The sequence below is a fragment of the Trachypithecus francoisi genome, unplaced genomic scaffold (genome assembly GCF_009764315.1).
Source record: "Trachypithecus francoisi isolate TF-2019V2 unplaced genomic scaffold, Tfra_2.0 Lachesis_group9, whole genome shotgun sequence".
NCBI lineage: Eukaryota > Metazoa > Chordata > Mammalia > Primates > Cercopithecidae > Trachypithecus > Trachypithecus francoisi.
The window spans coordinates 69,854,823-69,872,311 of NW_022681474.1; positions in this window are offsets into that span (position 1 = coordinate 69,854,823).

Genomic DNA, 17,489 nt, shown 5'->3' on the forward strand with positions numbered 1-17,489 from the left:
ACTTCTGAGTAAAATAAAAGAAATAACAGCATGGATGCCATATTTTAGGTTTTCTTAAGAAATCCTTGAGATCATGCGTATTTTAGAATTCAGAACCTTTTGGAATTTTGCAATGTAATCTGTGTACATGCCAAGCATATCAAGTCAACCATAGAAATATTATTATCAAGCATATCAAATCAACCATAGAAATATTATTAGGTGAATATCTACCATTAATCAATACCTAGTTTTTAACCAGTCAGTGTGTTAATCTTATTTGATTCTTCCATCTACTCTGAAAAAATGATAAAACTGAGGACCATAGAGATTCTCAAGATCACAGGACTGATAAGTAAGCATATTTAGGACTCCATCTTGAACCAGACTTCAAATCCTCTGCCTTTAATCACTCTACTGTACTGCAAAAAGTTCAAGACGTGTCGAGTTGTGTGTGTGTGTGTGTGTGTGTGTGTGTGTCTGTGTGTGTTCGTTTTATGTTTCTGTTTCTGTTTCTTTTCATAGAATAACAATGTTAAATAACTTAGGAAAGATTACCTATAATTTACTATCCTGACATCAGTTATCACCTTTGTTTATTTTGTTTTTGGTCTTGTATCAGGATAGAACCCCCAGGAAGAGCCACAGAAAATAGTAACTTCACTTGGGATGGGAGTGCAGATAGGGACAGTGGTGGTGACCATAATCTAAGATTGAGAAAAAGGAACAGCTAAAGAGAAATGGACATCATTTCCCCTACTTTTTTGGAATTGTGAGTATGTGCAGAAGAGTAAAGTCAAGCTCCTAGAAGCAGAGCTTAGAATGGTAGTTGCCAGAGTCTGGGAGAGTGGGGAGATGTTGATAAAAGGATACAAAATATCAGTTAGACAGGAGGAATAAATTCAGGAGATATTTTACATATCATGATGACTGTAGTTAATAACAATGTATTACATACTTAAAAATTGCTGACAGAGTAGATTTTAAGTGTTCTTACCACAAAAATAACCATGATAAGAAGATAAGGTAATGCATATTCTAGTTAGCTTGATTTAGCCATTCCACAACATATACATTTATAAAATCATCATGTTCTACACAATAAATTTATACAATTTTTATTTGTCAATTAAAAAAAGAAGAGCAGACAGCAATAGAACTCCAAAGAGGGGTTTTTTCTGCAAATACTAAGGATGATTTCAGACAGAAATTTAGGTTCTCCAGACAGAAATTTAGAATATAGAATCATCATGTTCTACACAATAAATTTATACAATTTTTATTTGTCAATTAAAAAAAGAAGAGCAGACAGTGATAGAACTCCAAAGAGGGGTTTTCTTTGCAAGTACTAAGGATGATTTCAGACAGAAATTTAGGTTCTCCAGGTAACAGGAACAGAATCAACTAAAAAATAACACTAAAAGGACCAACTGGCAAAACGGTTTAATACCAGCAGATTTCTGGAAGTACTACACATATTAGAGCATAGAACAAAAGTGATCTACTGGGATATTCATTGTGGGAAGTTATGCACCATAAAGTTGCATGACATGACATGTGTTGATAATTTTAAAGAAGGCTCTTTCTAAAATATTGTCTTAGGAGCATTGGCAAGTGGAAAATCAAGGTGCTTCCCTGCATAGCTCATTGTCACCAGAGTTAGGTAAGTCCTCAAACAAGGTGAAATATGTTCCTGCCTCCGAATCTCAGCTCTGCAGCAAACCAGATCATAATAGCAACATCTTTGACACTAAGGTCACCCGTTCATGAAACTTAAACCCTTCTTAAACAATTGCATTATGTAATAGCTCTACTAGAAAAAGATAAATTTATATCTTAAGCTAAAGCTTCCCAATGAAAAACCATCATGTGGATAGTAATTTGATGTAAATATAAGCGTGCTAAAAATAATAAATGTGTTAGTTCAGGCACAGGAATTGGGATAACATTAACCAAGAAGATAAATTAACATCTTAAACACAAAAGCAATGATCAAACTACCATAGTTTCCCCTGATCAGCTACTCCCACATGCAGGAGAAGCACCAAAATTAGCAGTCAGGTATAAATATTAGAAAACAGTGCCTTAGAAATTCATGAGTCAGGGGTAGAGTCACAGAAAACTGTAGATAATAACTTTCTGTTAAATAAGATTTTTAAGTCTGCATCAGCACTTAAGAGTAAGGATGGAGTCTGAGCTTCTCTACAAGATAAAGATGTCTGAAATTCATATCTGTTTAGAGAAAATTAAATCTAGTTTAATTTGCTATGGCCATTAATGCCTTTAAACACGGCAGAGTATCTGACTTGAAACACATTATTATTGAAATATAAAAAGTGCCTAATTCATGGACTTGATGATTATTTTTTACTTTCTGTAGACATTAGCTGCATTAAGTCTACAGCTCTGACACTGTAATTTCCTGGAGGTAATAAATGTGATGTTCTTGACATAATATTATCAAATATCTCATTCCCAGCAATGCTTGGAATAGAGTTCCATTCCTAAAAGTGTATGATTTCAGGGCTAATAAGTCAATACTACATCTCTCATTTATCCTTTCACAAGGACAATCTGTTAAAAAATAATGCACAGGTTTTTATTCAAAAATTGAAGTATGGAGTATGAAATCCTAGTATTTCTCTTCTGAATTTTAATCATTCAAATCCTTCCCATTTATCCCTTTATTTAGATGGCAAGCTCTTGCTTCTCCTCTAATATCCAGTCCCAATGTTCTCTCCTTCTTGAACCCTTTCCAGATTCTGCCATAAAGTATGTGATCCTCTTCTTGCTTTCTCCATGAGATTCTGCTTTAAAAAAATAGTGCATATTGTTACTATTGTTTATTTTTTTAAGTGCTGTTCTTCCATTATTAAAGTATAGGTTTGTCAAGGACAGAATACATGCTTTCCTTATTTCTACAACCAAAATGACACCTAGCATATACTGAGTTCTCAATATAAGTCTGTAATGTGATGAATATATCATGGAGGACATAATTAACCATCTGCTCTTTACTTAGCACTGTGCTCAGCATTGTGGTCACATTATCTCCTTTACTTTTCCCTTCAACATTGAGAGTATTATTATACTCCTTTGATCAAAGAAAAAAATCAGGCCCAATTGGATTGTTAGTGGCTTGCCAGAGCCCTCATAAATAGTAATAGAAGGCGTATCAAACCAAGACTATTTGCTACAAAGCTTTTTCCACCACAAATAGGCATGTTTACAGAGAGTCTTCAATGCGATTAAACAATAGCTGAGTTATTTTACTTCCATGGAACTGAATAGAACAGTTTAGGAGACAAAGGAATTATGTGGATTGAGTAAAGTGAGTAGAATCTTTAAGAATTTGGTGCACATACAAACTTCCTATGTGGTACAACTATATACATGCAAGCAGCTATAAATTAAATTAATAAAAATTTTTGCTGTCTCCTCTATCAAAGAGAGTGCAATATGTATTTCTAGGAATATTCCTCATCTCCCCTTTATTGACAAGTCATATGTAACACTATTTTTGTGGCTAAATTTATTCTTTAATATCTCTTTCTACTCCAAAACTAGGCACCTACACTAGAGCAGGGAATGTTATCTTACACAAAATTGTATCCTACCAAACATACCATGGTGACCAACGGTAATAGTTTAGGACATATTTGTAAGGAAAGATACACTGACCAACAAATGCAAGTATAACAGCAAAGGATTTATCCATAGGTCATGTTTGGTCTACAGGACAACAATCTATCAGGAGCTTGAAATAGATAATTTCAGCAACTCTTTAGCCGTGTTTTCACTCTTACCCTTTCTTGAGCACCTGCATCTAGAAATGACATTCCTTGTATATCATCCTTAATTCTCACAATAGCTCTATAAGATATATTTTTGTCTTTTTTGTTTGTTTGTTTTTTGTTTTTGTTTTTGTTTGAGACAGAGCTTCACTCTATCACCCAGACCGGAGTGCAGTGGCACCATCTTGGTTCACTATAACCTCCGCCTCCTGGGTTCAAGTGATTCTCCTGCCCTAGCCTCCTGAGTAGCTGGAACTACAGGCATGTGCCACCACACCCGACTAATTTTTGTATTTTTAGTAGAGATGGGGTTTTGTCATCTTGGCCAGGCTGGTCTCAAACTCCTGACCTCAAGTGATCCGCCCGCCTTGGCCTCCCAAAGTGCTAGGATTACAGGCGTGAGCCCCTGCGCCCTGCCTATAAGATGTATTTCTATGGCACTGTGTAAATGATGAAGCTAAGGCTCAGAGGCATTAACTAACTTAGTTAAGGTTACCCAGTGAGTAAACATTACAGCAAGCCCATGTGACTCCAGAACTTATATACTGTCCACTAAACACCCCCCGTAGCTCCTTGTAAACCTACATGAAAACAGTTACACACTGATTTAAAAAAAAGAGGTATAAAAACTTTGCTATTATACTGTTAGAAACTTGCCAAGAAAATAATTGTTAGTATGGTGAGTATTTGAGAGTTATTTTTTCCTGACAGAGACAGTGATTGGGAGTGGAAAGGCTCAGACAATGAGGAGGAGGTGGCAAGAAAGCACATGTGGGATCCATGGCCTGTCATTTTGAATTGACAAGGAAGTTAATTGCTGCTCTTAACAACCCTAGCATTATTTAGGCTGTTTCTGGAGTAAAAAAAAAAAAAAAAAAAAAAAAGTGCTGCTAGTCACAAAATTTTCCTTAATTCCAATGATCCTAAGTCAACCTGGTTCATAGAGATAATTCAGAGGAAATCAAATTTTGGCTATGGTCTATGAAACATTCATCTCAGATACAAATATGCATTTAAAGCTGTGAAGGAAAAAACACATTTCACAGTGAGGTGATCTGCTGAAAATAAGTCAAAAAGTTTAAAGTAACAAAACTGTAAGTAAAATGATTAGTCTACTTATATAAAAGTTTGTTGCTAAGCAACCACATCAATGGAATATTTCAATTATGATTTGAAGTTCTTGAGCTCCCCTTAGCAGTAACAAAAATAGACATTCCTTAGCTAATGAAATCATCTCATAAAATATGGAAACCTGAGACTAATTTCCTGAAACAATGTGTCCCAAAAACATAGCAACATATTAATATTAAAACATAGAGTGAGGACCTGGTAACTATAATTTGTTCTTTTCCATTGTACATTGACATTTTCCCACTCCAAACAAGCTTTTTTGTAGTCTACTATGTTCTTTAACAGTCAGTGAAATAATTGGATATATATTTTCTTTTGGAAATCATAACTATAGTCATTAAGTAGGTGAGTGATGAGGTAGTTATACAACCTCCAGAGCTTCATATTTCTCTTTAAAGCACAAATTATTCATCTTCAGATTTTAAGATCTGAATTATTTTTGTATAAAATAAGAATAAATTGGGATACCTCATTATTAACTGCCTGTTACAAACTTTGAGATCATTTTTATATTTGAATGTATATGTTTCTTTCTTTCACTGCCCCCACTTGGGAGGTGGCCATCATTGCAATGAAATAGTAGAGGCCAGGCTTAACAATGCTGTGTAAAACCATTAGCACATCCCAGCTTCCCCCAGGCAGACTCTACCTGAAACAATCCCCAGCAAGTGATTTGTGGTTCTCTTAACAACTGCCTCTAAAAAAAAATTGATGAAATATTATCTTCTTATAACCAGTTTCAAAAACTAACTTTTTATTTAGGTTAATAAATGAAAAGTAACATTTTATCTTTCTTAGCTTGGGGTCCCTAGGAGTAGGTTCTAAGCAAGGATTCTGGTACAGATGGTTCATGTTGGAAGTGACCCTACCAATCAAAGGTAAAAGACAGGGAGTGAGAGACAAGAGAACAGGAATGGAGTCTATGAAGGTGTGTTATTCACGCAAGTTGCCACTTCAGGGACCTTGAACTTAATTCTGCAGGAGAGTGCTGGGAAATGGAGTAGCACACTTGCCCTGGAGCTATCTCACATAGGGGTCAAGGAGCTGGGCTGCTTCTGGGAGGAGCAAAGGCTTTAATTCCATGAAACTTCCTGCAAACCACTTGAGCAGAGGAACACCTCAGCTAAAGAGATGCTAGTGGTTGCAGTTGAATTTCATGACAATGTGCACCAAATTGGTGAGGCACCTTGGGCACTGAATGGAGTTAATACTTTGGGGAATATTTATCAGCCAATAACCAAGGGGAATTGGAGGTTAAACACATTAGCTTCCTTGCCATTCATGTAGGATAACTCCAAGGCCTGTGCTGTATTGATGTTCAGTGTTCCCAGAAGGATTGAGCTCTATAGACCCACAGCAAAAACCTGTTTGATGTTATCTGTCTGGGCTTCACTCTTTTCTTTTGCTCACTTCCCCTGCTGGAATCACCTGCCAAATAAAGTACTTGCATTCACATCCTCGTCTTATGGTCTACTTCTGGGGAAAAATCAACCTGAAGAATGGAAAATCATTTTAACTTGTTATCAGGATTTTTGCAAAATAACAACCATTTTGCAGCACAGACATCAAATAAGAGGCAAGACTGATTTCCACTACTAGCATAAAAGTAAAATATATTTCTTCCTCTATTTTCTTCTCCAAAATGCTCTATCCAAATTAATCATCTTACTTCTTCAGTGTTGTAACTCTTCTTACATAAAATACCCAAATTTGACAATTGGACAATAGCATATTAAAGTAATTTTCTTGGCATCTCCAAAAAGATCACTCTGCCTGCCTCAGTAATTATGTCATCTGGGATTTTCCAGGAGACTTACACAAAATCTAAGAGGCTTTTCTCTCTCTTACTATAATTCCACCATACACATTGCTGCTGCCAAATCAATATTTTAGCACATAGCTGTAATGACATCACTCCCAAGTTTTAAAACATTTAGAGGCATCATGCACCATGGATCCTACAGAATTAAATAGAATCTCCTTGACCTGATATTGAAAATCTTCCAAAATCAAATGCTACATTGTATAATCAGAACCAAATTTTCAATAGCAAGTATCCTACTGGACTCAATAAAGGGTTTTTGGACATGTGTTGCATATGGGTATTAGGCTGACCAATGATGCAAATTTGCCTGCACCTGAATGTCTCAGTTTTAACACTGAAAGTTCCATGTCCCAAGAAACCCCTCAGACCCTAGTAAACTAGGACAAGTGGTCACCCTGCATATGACAGCACCCACTGCTGTACTGTACTTATTTTTCACACTATCAAGGAAAAAGCTATGCTCAAATAAATTAATGGTCTTATCTTCAATGGTGTATGTGGTTGAAAGAAGGAATCTCTGATGCTAACACACACAGTGAGAGGGGAGGGAATGTACATAGAGAGTGAGCAGTCAGAGCAGTATGTACCTCATTATTCATTGAAATCAGAATCTTAGCACCTTTCCTATTTTCCCCAAACTTCTAACTACTTTTACCTAATATTCTGTTAGAGCTAAACACCCTCACCCCCAATCACCTCCAAGGTCCCTACACATTTGGAGTTTCAACTGTTTGCTCATACTATTCCCCCACCACCTTGAATGCTCCCCTTCATACCATCCCATCAACTCCTATCACATGGGATCCACTCTCTAAGACCCACTCAGATGCTGCTGCCTCCATAAAGATGTTGTTATTTCCTGACCCCAGTTTCAGGTTTGGTTTTCTCTTCACTTTGAGCCCTCACTACATTTTGTTCCTTTTTCATGGCACTAAAGGAATTTCATTATTTTAAGTGCATGCAGAGCTTTACAATCATACTTTAGTACTATTCTTCACAACTCCTCGGTGAGACCCTTGCACACGGCAGAGCTTCTTGCTTTCCTCTGACAGGTGAGGAAGTCGAGGCTGATGATGTTTGGATCAGCTGCCTCTGCTTGGAGCTCATGGGTTGCTGAACCGGAATTCAAACCTAAAAATTCTAATCTGAGATCTAGCATAGTGCTCCTTACTCATAATCAAATGTAATCAACTCACTGGACTTCAGATTATTTGAGGTATTAAAAACCATATATTAGTTGTGATTGTACCTCGGTAACAACATTTATGTAGAGATTTTAATCCTGACATTCAAATTTCTCCCTCAGGTAAACCCCATTTGTTAGCAATTACAGCTACAAATATGTTTGTATAGGATAGTCCTCATTTGGATTTCTTTTAATTTGGTACCGTACCTATTCCTTAAAATGTCCTTCAGACCAAGAATGCAGTTTTAAGAGGATCTGTGAGGCAGAGCTCATAATTATGAAGCCAATTTCTCCCCTCTTGTTTAGCACAACAATCTACCATTTCTTAATGCAGTGTTCCTTAAACTGTGAACTATAAACTATCAGCACCCATCTTCAATAGAACTTTCCAGGGCCTTTTAAAAATGCAGATCCCAGGCCAGTTACAATGGCTCACGCCTGTAACCTTAGCACTTTGAGAGGCTGAGGAGGGTGGATCACTTGGGCTCAGGAGTTCAAGACCAGCCCAGGCAACATGGTGAAACCCTATCTTTACAAAAATTACAAAAAGCAGCCGGGGCCAGTAGTGCCAACTGCTTGGGAGGCTGAGGTGGAAGAATCACTTGAACCTGAGAGGCAGAGGTTGCAGTGAACTGAGATTGTGACACTGCACTCCAGCCTGGGCGATGGAAGTGTAACTCTGTCTCAAGAAAAAAAAAAAAAAAAAATGCAAATCTGTATACCCTACCTCAAATGTATGGATTCAGAAAACCAAGAGATGGGTTTCAGGAATGATGATCTTTATGGTTAAAGTTTAAACTGAACTTAAACATTAAAGTTTACCTCCTAAGCCTACCATATACATTTATCATAAATATAAGAATGTTACCTTCTACTGGAAACTTCTATTACTGCCTTTCTTCTACTTTACAAATTCTAGCTTCGGTCTCCATCATGTCTGTGGCACCCTTTATTTCCTTCTACATCATTCCAATCCTACCTGAATGTTTAATCCAAATTTCAGCTCCTCTAACATCATCTCTCTTTCCTCTGATCCACCATCACTGTTGCTGCTGTTGTTATTGTTATTGCTTTGATTGGTACCCTGCATTGAGCACTTACCATATGTCAGTCGTTCTACTAAGTGCTTCATACAAACTAACTCCTCAAAAAAGTATTGTGCAGTATCTTCTGTTATCATCCCCACTCTTAAGATACTAAAACTGAAGTCAAAGAGGTTTAGCAACTTGCCCAAGACCACATCACCTGTGAGGGGCAGATCAGGACTGAGTCTCTCTGACACCAAAGCCCTCACCTTCAGTAACTTCACCGTGTGCTTCTTTTACAGTGTCTTCAGTACAGTGTTTCAACTGTGATAGGCACCTGTCATTGCAACTATCATGGTGCAGTCTCCTGGGGTGGCCTGATGAGCAATGAAGTACACTGAATCATTCTTACCAGGAATGATAAAATCTAAATGAGGTCAGTTCCTCAACCTGTCATCCTCGTTTGTCTTACCTTAATTTAGAAGGAGAAAAGTTCATGATCAGAGCCAAATGATTTATTTTACTTCCATTGACAGAATGGCCCCTCTACAAACAATAATAATAGTAATACTTAGCTAATATACATGGTGATCACTATAGACCAGGTATTATGGTTAGTGTGTTTGTATCTAATTTAATTCTTATAACAATCCTAACAAGTAAACATCCTTATCATCATCCCCATTTTACACATGAGGAAACCTGGGCTCAGAGAAGTGAAATAATTTGTACAAGTACACATAGCTAGCTGTGGTATAGAAATGAAGTAGTCTCAAATCTTGGTGTGCTTGACTCCCAGACTCAAGCTCATTGCTGTTCTACTCCACTAAGGAAGGCTCTTATTAGGAATTTTGAACTGATGATTGGAAATTACTTCAAAAAATTTAAATACTAAAGAAAGAAGCACATTTAACTCCATAAATAAAAATCAAACTGTAGGTTATCTGTGGATTTTCAAGGAAGACTGGAAAATAGTCTTCCCTGTCACATCAATGAATGCAAATAGCTGCCAGTGTGGTTTGGCACCTGTCTCAGTCCATTCAGGCTGTTATAACAGAATACCATAGACTAGGGGGCTTATAACAAAAGAAATCTATTTCTCACAGTTCTGGAGGTTTGGAAGTCCAACACAAAGGGGCCAGCAGATTTAGTGTCTGGTGAGGGCCTGGTCTCTGATTCACAAATGGTCATCTTCTTGCTGTGTCCTCACATAGCAGAAGAGGTGAAGGAGCTCCTTGGGACTTATTTTACAAGGGAACTATTCCCATCCATAAAGGCTTCACCTTCATGACCTGATCACCTCTAAATGGCTCCGCCTTCAAATATCATCACATCAGGGGTTAGGTTTCAACATATAAATTTTGAGGGGAGGCCAATTTTCACTCTATAGCAGCACCTAAACACAATGCATTTTATTACAATTCAGCTTTGGCGGACTATAGTCTCAACTAAGGTTGGCATTGGTCCAGAAAAAGAGTCTAATTTTCAAGTTTCTCTCAAAATAGTTGATATTTGTCTGTCAAGGATTATTTCACCTAAAAACCACAAAGCAGCTGTGCATACAACATTTCCCAGTGGAAGAAAAGTTTTTCAAAAACTAGCCAATGAAGTAGAAAACTTGTTCAGATAAGGCAAATATTCCATTAATATGGTTTAACCTTCAATATTTGTATCAGAGTAGAAAGAGAGAGGTAGGTAGAAGACTGGAAAATGTAAGACAGTAAGACAGTACTGATTTTACTTGATATTTTCTGCAGAAGTTCTGTTCTCAGATTCTTCCTCTGCTGTTCCTTTCCACATTAGGAAGCAGGGAGAGGGAGACCACAGGCCTCACCCTCAATATCAAACCTAAGCATTGGAGACTTTGAGACCTTTGGAATTTGCCCCCCAAAAAAACTTCCTAGATATACCTCCATGAAGTTAAGACACAATGTCATGACCAAGCTACATCTAGCCCATATTAAAATTATCTCTTGGGAAAAGATAGCTCCTTTCTCATTTAGAAATTTAGTAGAACTCTGTCCATTTCTATGGGGAACCTATAAGAAAATGAGTCGTTAGTAAACGGCATGCAAAATTTTCCAGTATTCTAAAGTGTTACGTACACTGTACTCTTCTCATCCATCACAATGACAAAGCTTTTTATTACTAGATACACGAGGAAAATTGTTTTGTGTGACTGATTAAAACTATATATTCCCTGGCTAAGGAACTTTATAGGCTGTCTCCGGGTGAGATAACAGATTGCATTTGATAATATACTCATCGCAGGCAGAAGCTTCACATGGCACTTCCTAATTTTAATACACCTCATAAATTTGCTCTACTCCCTAAACCTTGAGTGTGCCTGTTTCTTCTAGTGATTTTGCTTCTTCAGTTTGCATCACCTGCCAGTTCTCCTTCTGAAAACCTGTCCACTACTTGTCAAAGAACCATCCCTATTGGAACACTCCCAAATAGGTCCTTCACTTGACCTGTCTTTTCACATTCTCTTTATTTTTGCCCTATTTTCACTGAAAGTATCCTACTCTATCTCTTCTTTCTCTTTATTCTTCCTCTATTTGGCATTAGTTAGTTCTATAAATGTGTTTATTAGTTACACAAATTCAATAACGATATGTCTTCGGGGCACATTTCATGAAGTATGTTAAACAATCAAATTTCACTTTTTTCTGTATCAGGAAAGTCAAGGGCTCAAGTATTATTCTGCACAGAAAGCTGTTGAGTTGTCAGGCAGTTTCTACAGACTCCAGCAGATATGCCTATACGTAAGAGTAAAAAAGGGAGAGGGGTGCATCTTTGTTGTAACCCTAGGGAAAATAGTATCCTCAGGGTTCAGTTTCTGTGGAACATTCAGAGACAGAAGTAGCTTTTTATACTTCCTACAGCTTGAAGGACCCTTCCCAAAATTTCAATATGGTGGTGTTTGCTTTGGGGCAAACAAGGAAAATTATATTCCAGCTCCTGGTTTCATTTCTCAAAGTTTTTAAAATGAGAGTTGGCCCTTTAACAACATGGGCTTGAACTGCACAGGTCCACTTATATGCAGATTTTCTTCCTCTTCTGCCATTCCTCAGACAGCAAGACCAACCCCTCCTCTTCCTCCTCCTCAGGCAGTACTCAGAGTGAAAATGACTTCATAATAATCAACTTCCACTTAATGAATAGTAAATATGTTTCTCTTCCTTATGATTTTCTTAATAACATTTTCTTTTCTCTAGCTTACTTTATTGTAAGAATTCAGTATATAGCACATATAATATACAAATATGTGTTTATATTATCAGGAAGGCTTCTAGTCAGTAGTAGGGTATTAGTAATTAAGTTTTGGGGGAGTCAAGAGCTATCTGTGAATTTTTATCCAGCACAGTGGCTCACATCTGTAATCCCAGTACTTCAGGAGGCTGAGGTGGGCGCATCACCTGAGGTCACGTGTTTGAGACCAGCCTGGCCAACATGGTGAAACCCTGTCTCTACTAAAAATACAAAAATTAGCTGGGTGTGGTGGCACTTAACCTGCAATTCCGGCTACTTGGGAAGTTGAGACACAAGAATCACTTGAACCCAGAAGGCGGGGGTTGCAGTGAGCCAAGATGGCGCCACTGCACTCCAGTCAGGGCTACAGAGTGAGACTCCATCTCAAAAAAAGAACAAGAAAAAGAAAAAAGTTATCTGTGGATTTTCAACTTCACAGGGGGGCCAGTGCCCCAACCCCTGCATTGTTCAAGGGTTATTTGTAAGTTTCTAGACAAAGCCAAAAGACTTTAGAAATACAACTAATGAACCCATTTTAAGCATGGCTTACTGTTTCCCATGCCAATACTGGTTTGGAATTAGAGTGGCATCATCAACAATTTCACCTCTGCCTTATGGGCAAAATAGAAGCATTCATCTTTTCAAAAGGTCTTACTTTATTTAAATTATTTAGAATTAATCAGTTGTTCTTGAATATCGTCAAATGGGAAACGCTAACAATAGCTTTTAAATCAACAACAAATTGTTGAGTTTCTAATGTGATATTCTACATATTATTTTGTTAATTATTCAAAACAATTGCACATTATAAATATGGTCTCATTTAACAGAAGATTACAGAAGTTGAGTAAATTCCCACAAATCACATCTAGGTCTGTGTATCCTGAAAGAATGTCCAATTTTTCATACTTTCCCTTCTTGCAGACACTTTAACCCATAGGCAGAGAAAGCACTAATAAAGGAGCTATTCTAGCCTTATTCCTGACTACAAAGAAAGAACTACTTGGACATGTGGAAACCTCAGGACACCTGAGCCAAACTGACTATATTATCCTGGAATCTGTGACAGAAAGGAAGAAAATACCAGGCAGAGTCAGGTACAAGCTGAAGACTTTAGGAAAGCAGATTTAAAAACATGAAAAGAAGAATTAGGACATCTTCACTCAAGGATGCACAAAGAGAATTGAATAACTCCTGAAGAAAGATTGGAAATAAAATCTGACTATATGCATTAAACAATCTCAATGCCACATAAAAGCTACTCCAAGAACTGACATTTTGAGAGCTCTTTCTGAGCACACATTAAACTAACAAAAAGGGATGGGGATACTGGGAGAAGGAACATGAAGCCAATGTGAATAGAAGACAGTTGTGTGAACCTGCACTGACAGTGCCACAGTGTGATGGTTAATACTGAGTGTCAACTTGATTGGATTGAAGAATGCAAAGTATTGTTCCTGGGTGTGTCTATGAGGGTGTGGCCAAAGGAGATTAACATTTGAGTCAGTGGACTAGGAGAGGCAGACCCACCCTCAATCTAGGTGGGCACAATCTAATCAGCTGCCAGCTCAGCCAGAATAAAAAGCAGGCAGGAGAATGCAGAATGGCTAGACTGGCTGAGTCTTCTGACCTCCATCCTTCTCCTGTGCTGGATGCTTCCTGCCTTCAAATGTTGGACTCCAAGTTCTTCAGCTTTGGGACTCTTGGCTCTTCAACCACAGACTGAAGGCTGCACTGTCGGCTTCCCTACTTTTGAGGTCTTGGGATTCGGACCGGCTTCCTTGCTCCTCAGCTTGTAGATGGCCTATTTTGGGATCTCACCTTGTAATCCTGTGAGTCAATGCTCCTTAATAAACTCTGCTTTATGTATACATCTATCCTATTAGTTCTGTCCCTCTGGAGAACCCTGACTAATACACATAGTGGCCATAAGATTCCATAATGATCAATCATTCATTTAGTAACTATTTCTTATAGACCATAACATGGCAGACGTTGTGCTAGGCATTGGAGTTACAGTGCTCGACAAAACTCACACATCATTTGTTCTCGGGGAGCTTATATCCTTCTCCTCTAGGTCATGATCTCCTTTTTCTTAGCCTGAAGCCAATCAGTAGAAGTTGGCCTACAAAAAACTATATAATTATAAATTTTGATAAACACTGTGAAGAAAAAACACAAGAGGCTGAGAAAAAAGAAGGCCATGACCTAGATGATGGGCTCTCAAGGGAGAATTTTCCTGAAGCAGAGTTAGCCAGTGTGTGTGTGTGTGTGTGGTGTGTGTGTGTGTGTGTGTGTGTTTAGAAAATTGTCCCGTAGACTGGCAACAACACATTAAAAGGCTCTGAAGGGGAGAAGTCTACAGCCGATCCAAGAACCATAAGTGCCAGCTTTGGCAGGAAATGCAGGGCAGTGGGAATCAGGCAGGGGCTGGGTCAGCGAGACCTCACAGGTCATGGGATAGATCTGAGTCTTTCTCCACTGAGGCAATTTAAGCAGGAACATCACATGACCAGATTTGCATTTCTAAAGCTTACTCATGCTACATTATGGGAACCAGAGAGGGAAACAAGGCAGACAGAAGAAAACTAATTATAATACGGTAACGGTCCAGGCAAGAGAGAATGGCAGCTCAAACCATGAGGGATGCAATGTTATTGGAGCAGAATGGACTGATTGAGAGCCACTTAAGCAACAAAAACACCACAGTTTAGTGGCTGAGTGATGGATTTGAAAGGGGAGGCGTGGGGAACAGGTATGGTCAATTATGCTCTGAGTCAACTTATACTCTCACTCATGGCTTTTTGCAGAGGGTGTGTAGGAGGTAAAGGGTAACAAGTTCTTATGATTTTAGTACTTTTTATTCCATAATAACCTTTCCTCTTTTCTTTCTGCCAATTATGTGTTGGTAAAACTGCGTCATTTAGCATGTAAAGTATCTCAGATTCTGCATTTGACTGATTATTTCCTGTGTTATTATTTTAACTTATTTCTCTACCTGCTGGGTTTCCTGTAAAATATGGTAGATCTGAAGACTCGATTGATTCTGGTTCAAACTATTTTTTTTCTTTTGACTAGAATACTTCATAGGTTGCCCCATATACTTCTTGTTACATCCCATCCCAAGAAACAACATGTCAGAGGCAGCACTTTTAGTAATGCTGGAGTTGATCTGGGGGCTTAAGTACCCCATTCCTTATAAAGTTCCTCTTACACCTTTTGCTTAATGGTTTCAGCAACCACCATTGGTGGTTGTTTGATCCACTAAAAGCTACTTTGATAAAATAGAATAAAAGCACACAGATTCTAGCAAAACATGAGACAGCCTCACATAATTTCTTCATGGAGATCAATTCCAAAGGCCTCACTCCAGCCTCACCAGCTTGGACTCCATCTCTCAAACTGTTCTGGTTTCCCTCCAGCAGCTCTGTGTACACCTTCTTAACGGCTCCCTTATTTCTTCTGACTCAAAGTATGATCATCAATATCTTATCTTCTGCCCCTTTTCTTTTCTCTCTCTGCCATCTCTTTTTGGTAAATTACATTAATTCCTTCCAAACTGCCATCAGCTCCATGCAAACATTTCACAAAACCGTAACTCCAGCCTCAATCTGAGTAGCAATTTTTGGTTGCCAACTAGTCCCTCACTCTGCTATAAATCATGCACATCACCTTTAATCTCCAAACCACCTTCAGACGCCTCTCTCTCCGCCAAGGATATCATGATTCTCTCAATCACTGTTGACTACTCCTCCTACTCGCCCTCCCTACCCATCCCCATCAGTAAGTTGACAACTCTGTGCAATCTGCCTCCAACATATCCCTCTCATTTTTCTCTTTCCAAACCACTGCCAGCCCTCTAGTACAGGTTATAATCTCTTGCCTAGACCACTGCAAACAGCTTCTTGATAGCTCTCCCATTTTATAGGCCCTGCCCTATACAATCCGCCCTAAACCTAGGGCTGGGAAAAGCTCCTAAAGGCACAGCTAGAGTTCCCCTGTTCAAATAGTTTCACTTTCTATCCAAAGGAAATACTTAGCTAACAAAGGAAATACAAGTTGTTCATGCTACCCGCAATCTGTCCCTTTTACCTAAACAGACTTTGTCCCACCCATGCATTACTCGGGCCTGCACCTCTGCACCACTACTAGTCTCTGAGTCTCTACCAAGGAATCATACCTATAGCCAGTTCCTCATTCCTGATGCCCAAATCACCTTCGGTTACTAACAACCTACTCATTCTTTTCCTCTTCACTAAATGACATATATATATATAGACATCAAATAATTGGCAATGAAATATGTAGATATGTATATAATATGCCTAATATAATATGCATAAAAATAATGCATAACATATACATATCTACATATTTCATTGCCAATTATTTGAATCACTAAAATACTACATTCTTTCTATAACAGATTTTCTTTTCATTCTCTAATTCTACCAACCTAAGAGAATAATTTAGTATACTTCTTTCTATAGTTGCTTTTTATCTTATGTAAAAAATAGTTACGCAAAGATAAATATTTGGTAAATAATTTGACTTTTAAACGGATCATGTGATATACATGATACATAATATATAAATACATATTCTATAACTAGGTTTTCTTATATAATTTACATGCACATGTTTTCACTGCAGTTTATAGAGATCTACTTCACACATATTAACAATTATCTCATATACTGTAATGTAGACGATCCTTAGCTTATTCTACCATTCTCCTAGATGAGCATTCAGTTCATCCCCTTTTTTAACAATTAGAAACAATGCTGAAATAAATGTCTTTGAATGTAAATTTTTATAACTTACTGATTTTTTAAAAATCAATTCCCAGAAGTGAATTACTGGTTCAAATAACACACACATTTAAAATCTAATAAAATACAGACAGATTATGTCCCAAAAGTAATAATGTACTCTTAACGACAACAGCATATGAAAGTAAGTATTTTTCCACACCTTTTCTAATGATAATGCATTTAATTTTTTTCACTTTCATCATGCAATTATTTGAAAAATGTTACCTTGGAAGTTTAGCATTACATATACATTACAAATTTCTTTCTTTATTCTTTCATCCTAGATATCTTCCTTTTCCTCAGAAACCTTTGTAGCACATTTTTTGCCCTTTTGTGGAACTTTTCATATTACACTTTATGCTGAATTGAGGTTTCTTATTTTATATCTCTACCACGTTGTAGCTTAAAAGGATAGGTCTCCTATCTTCCCTGTTCATATAACTTCCATAACATTAACACAGTAGCAATACATAGGAGATG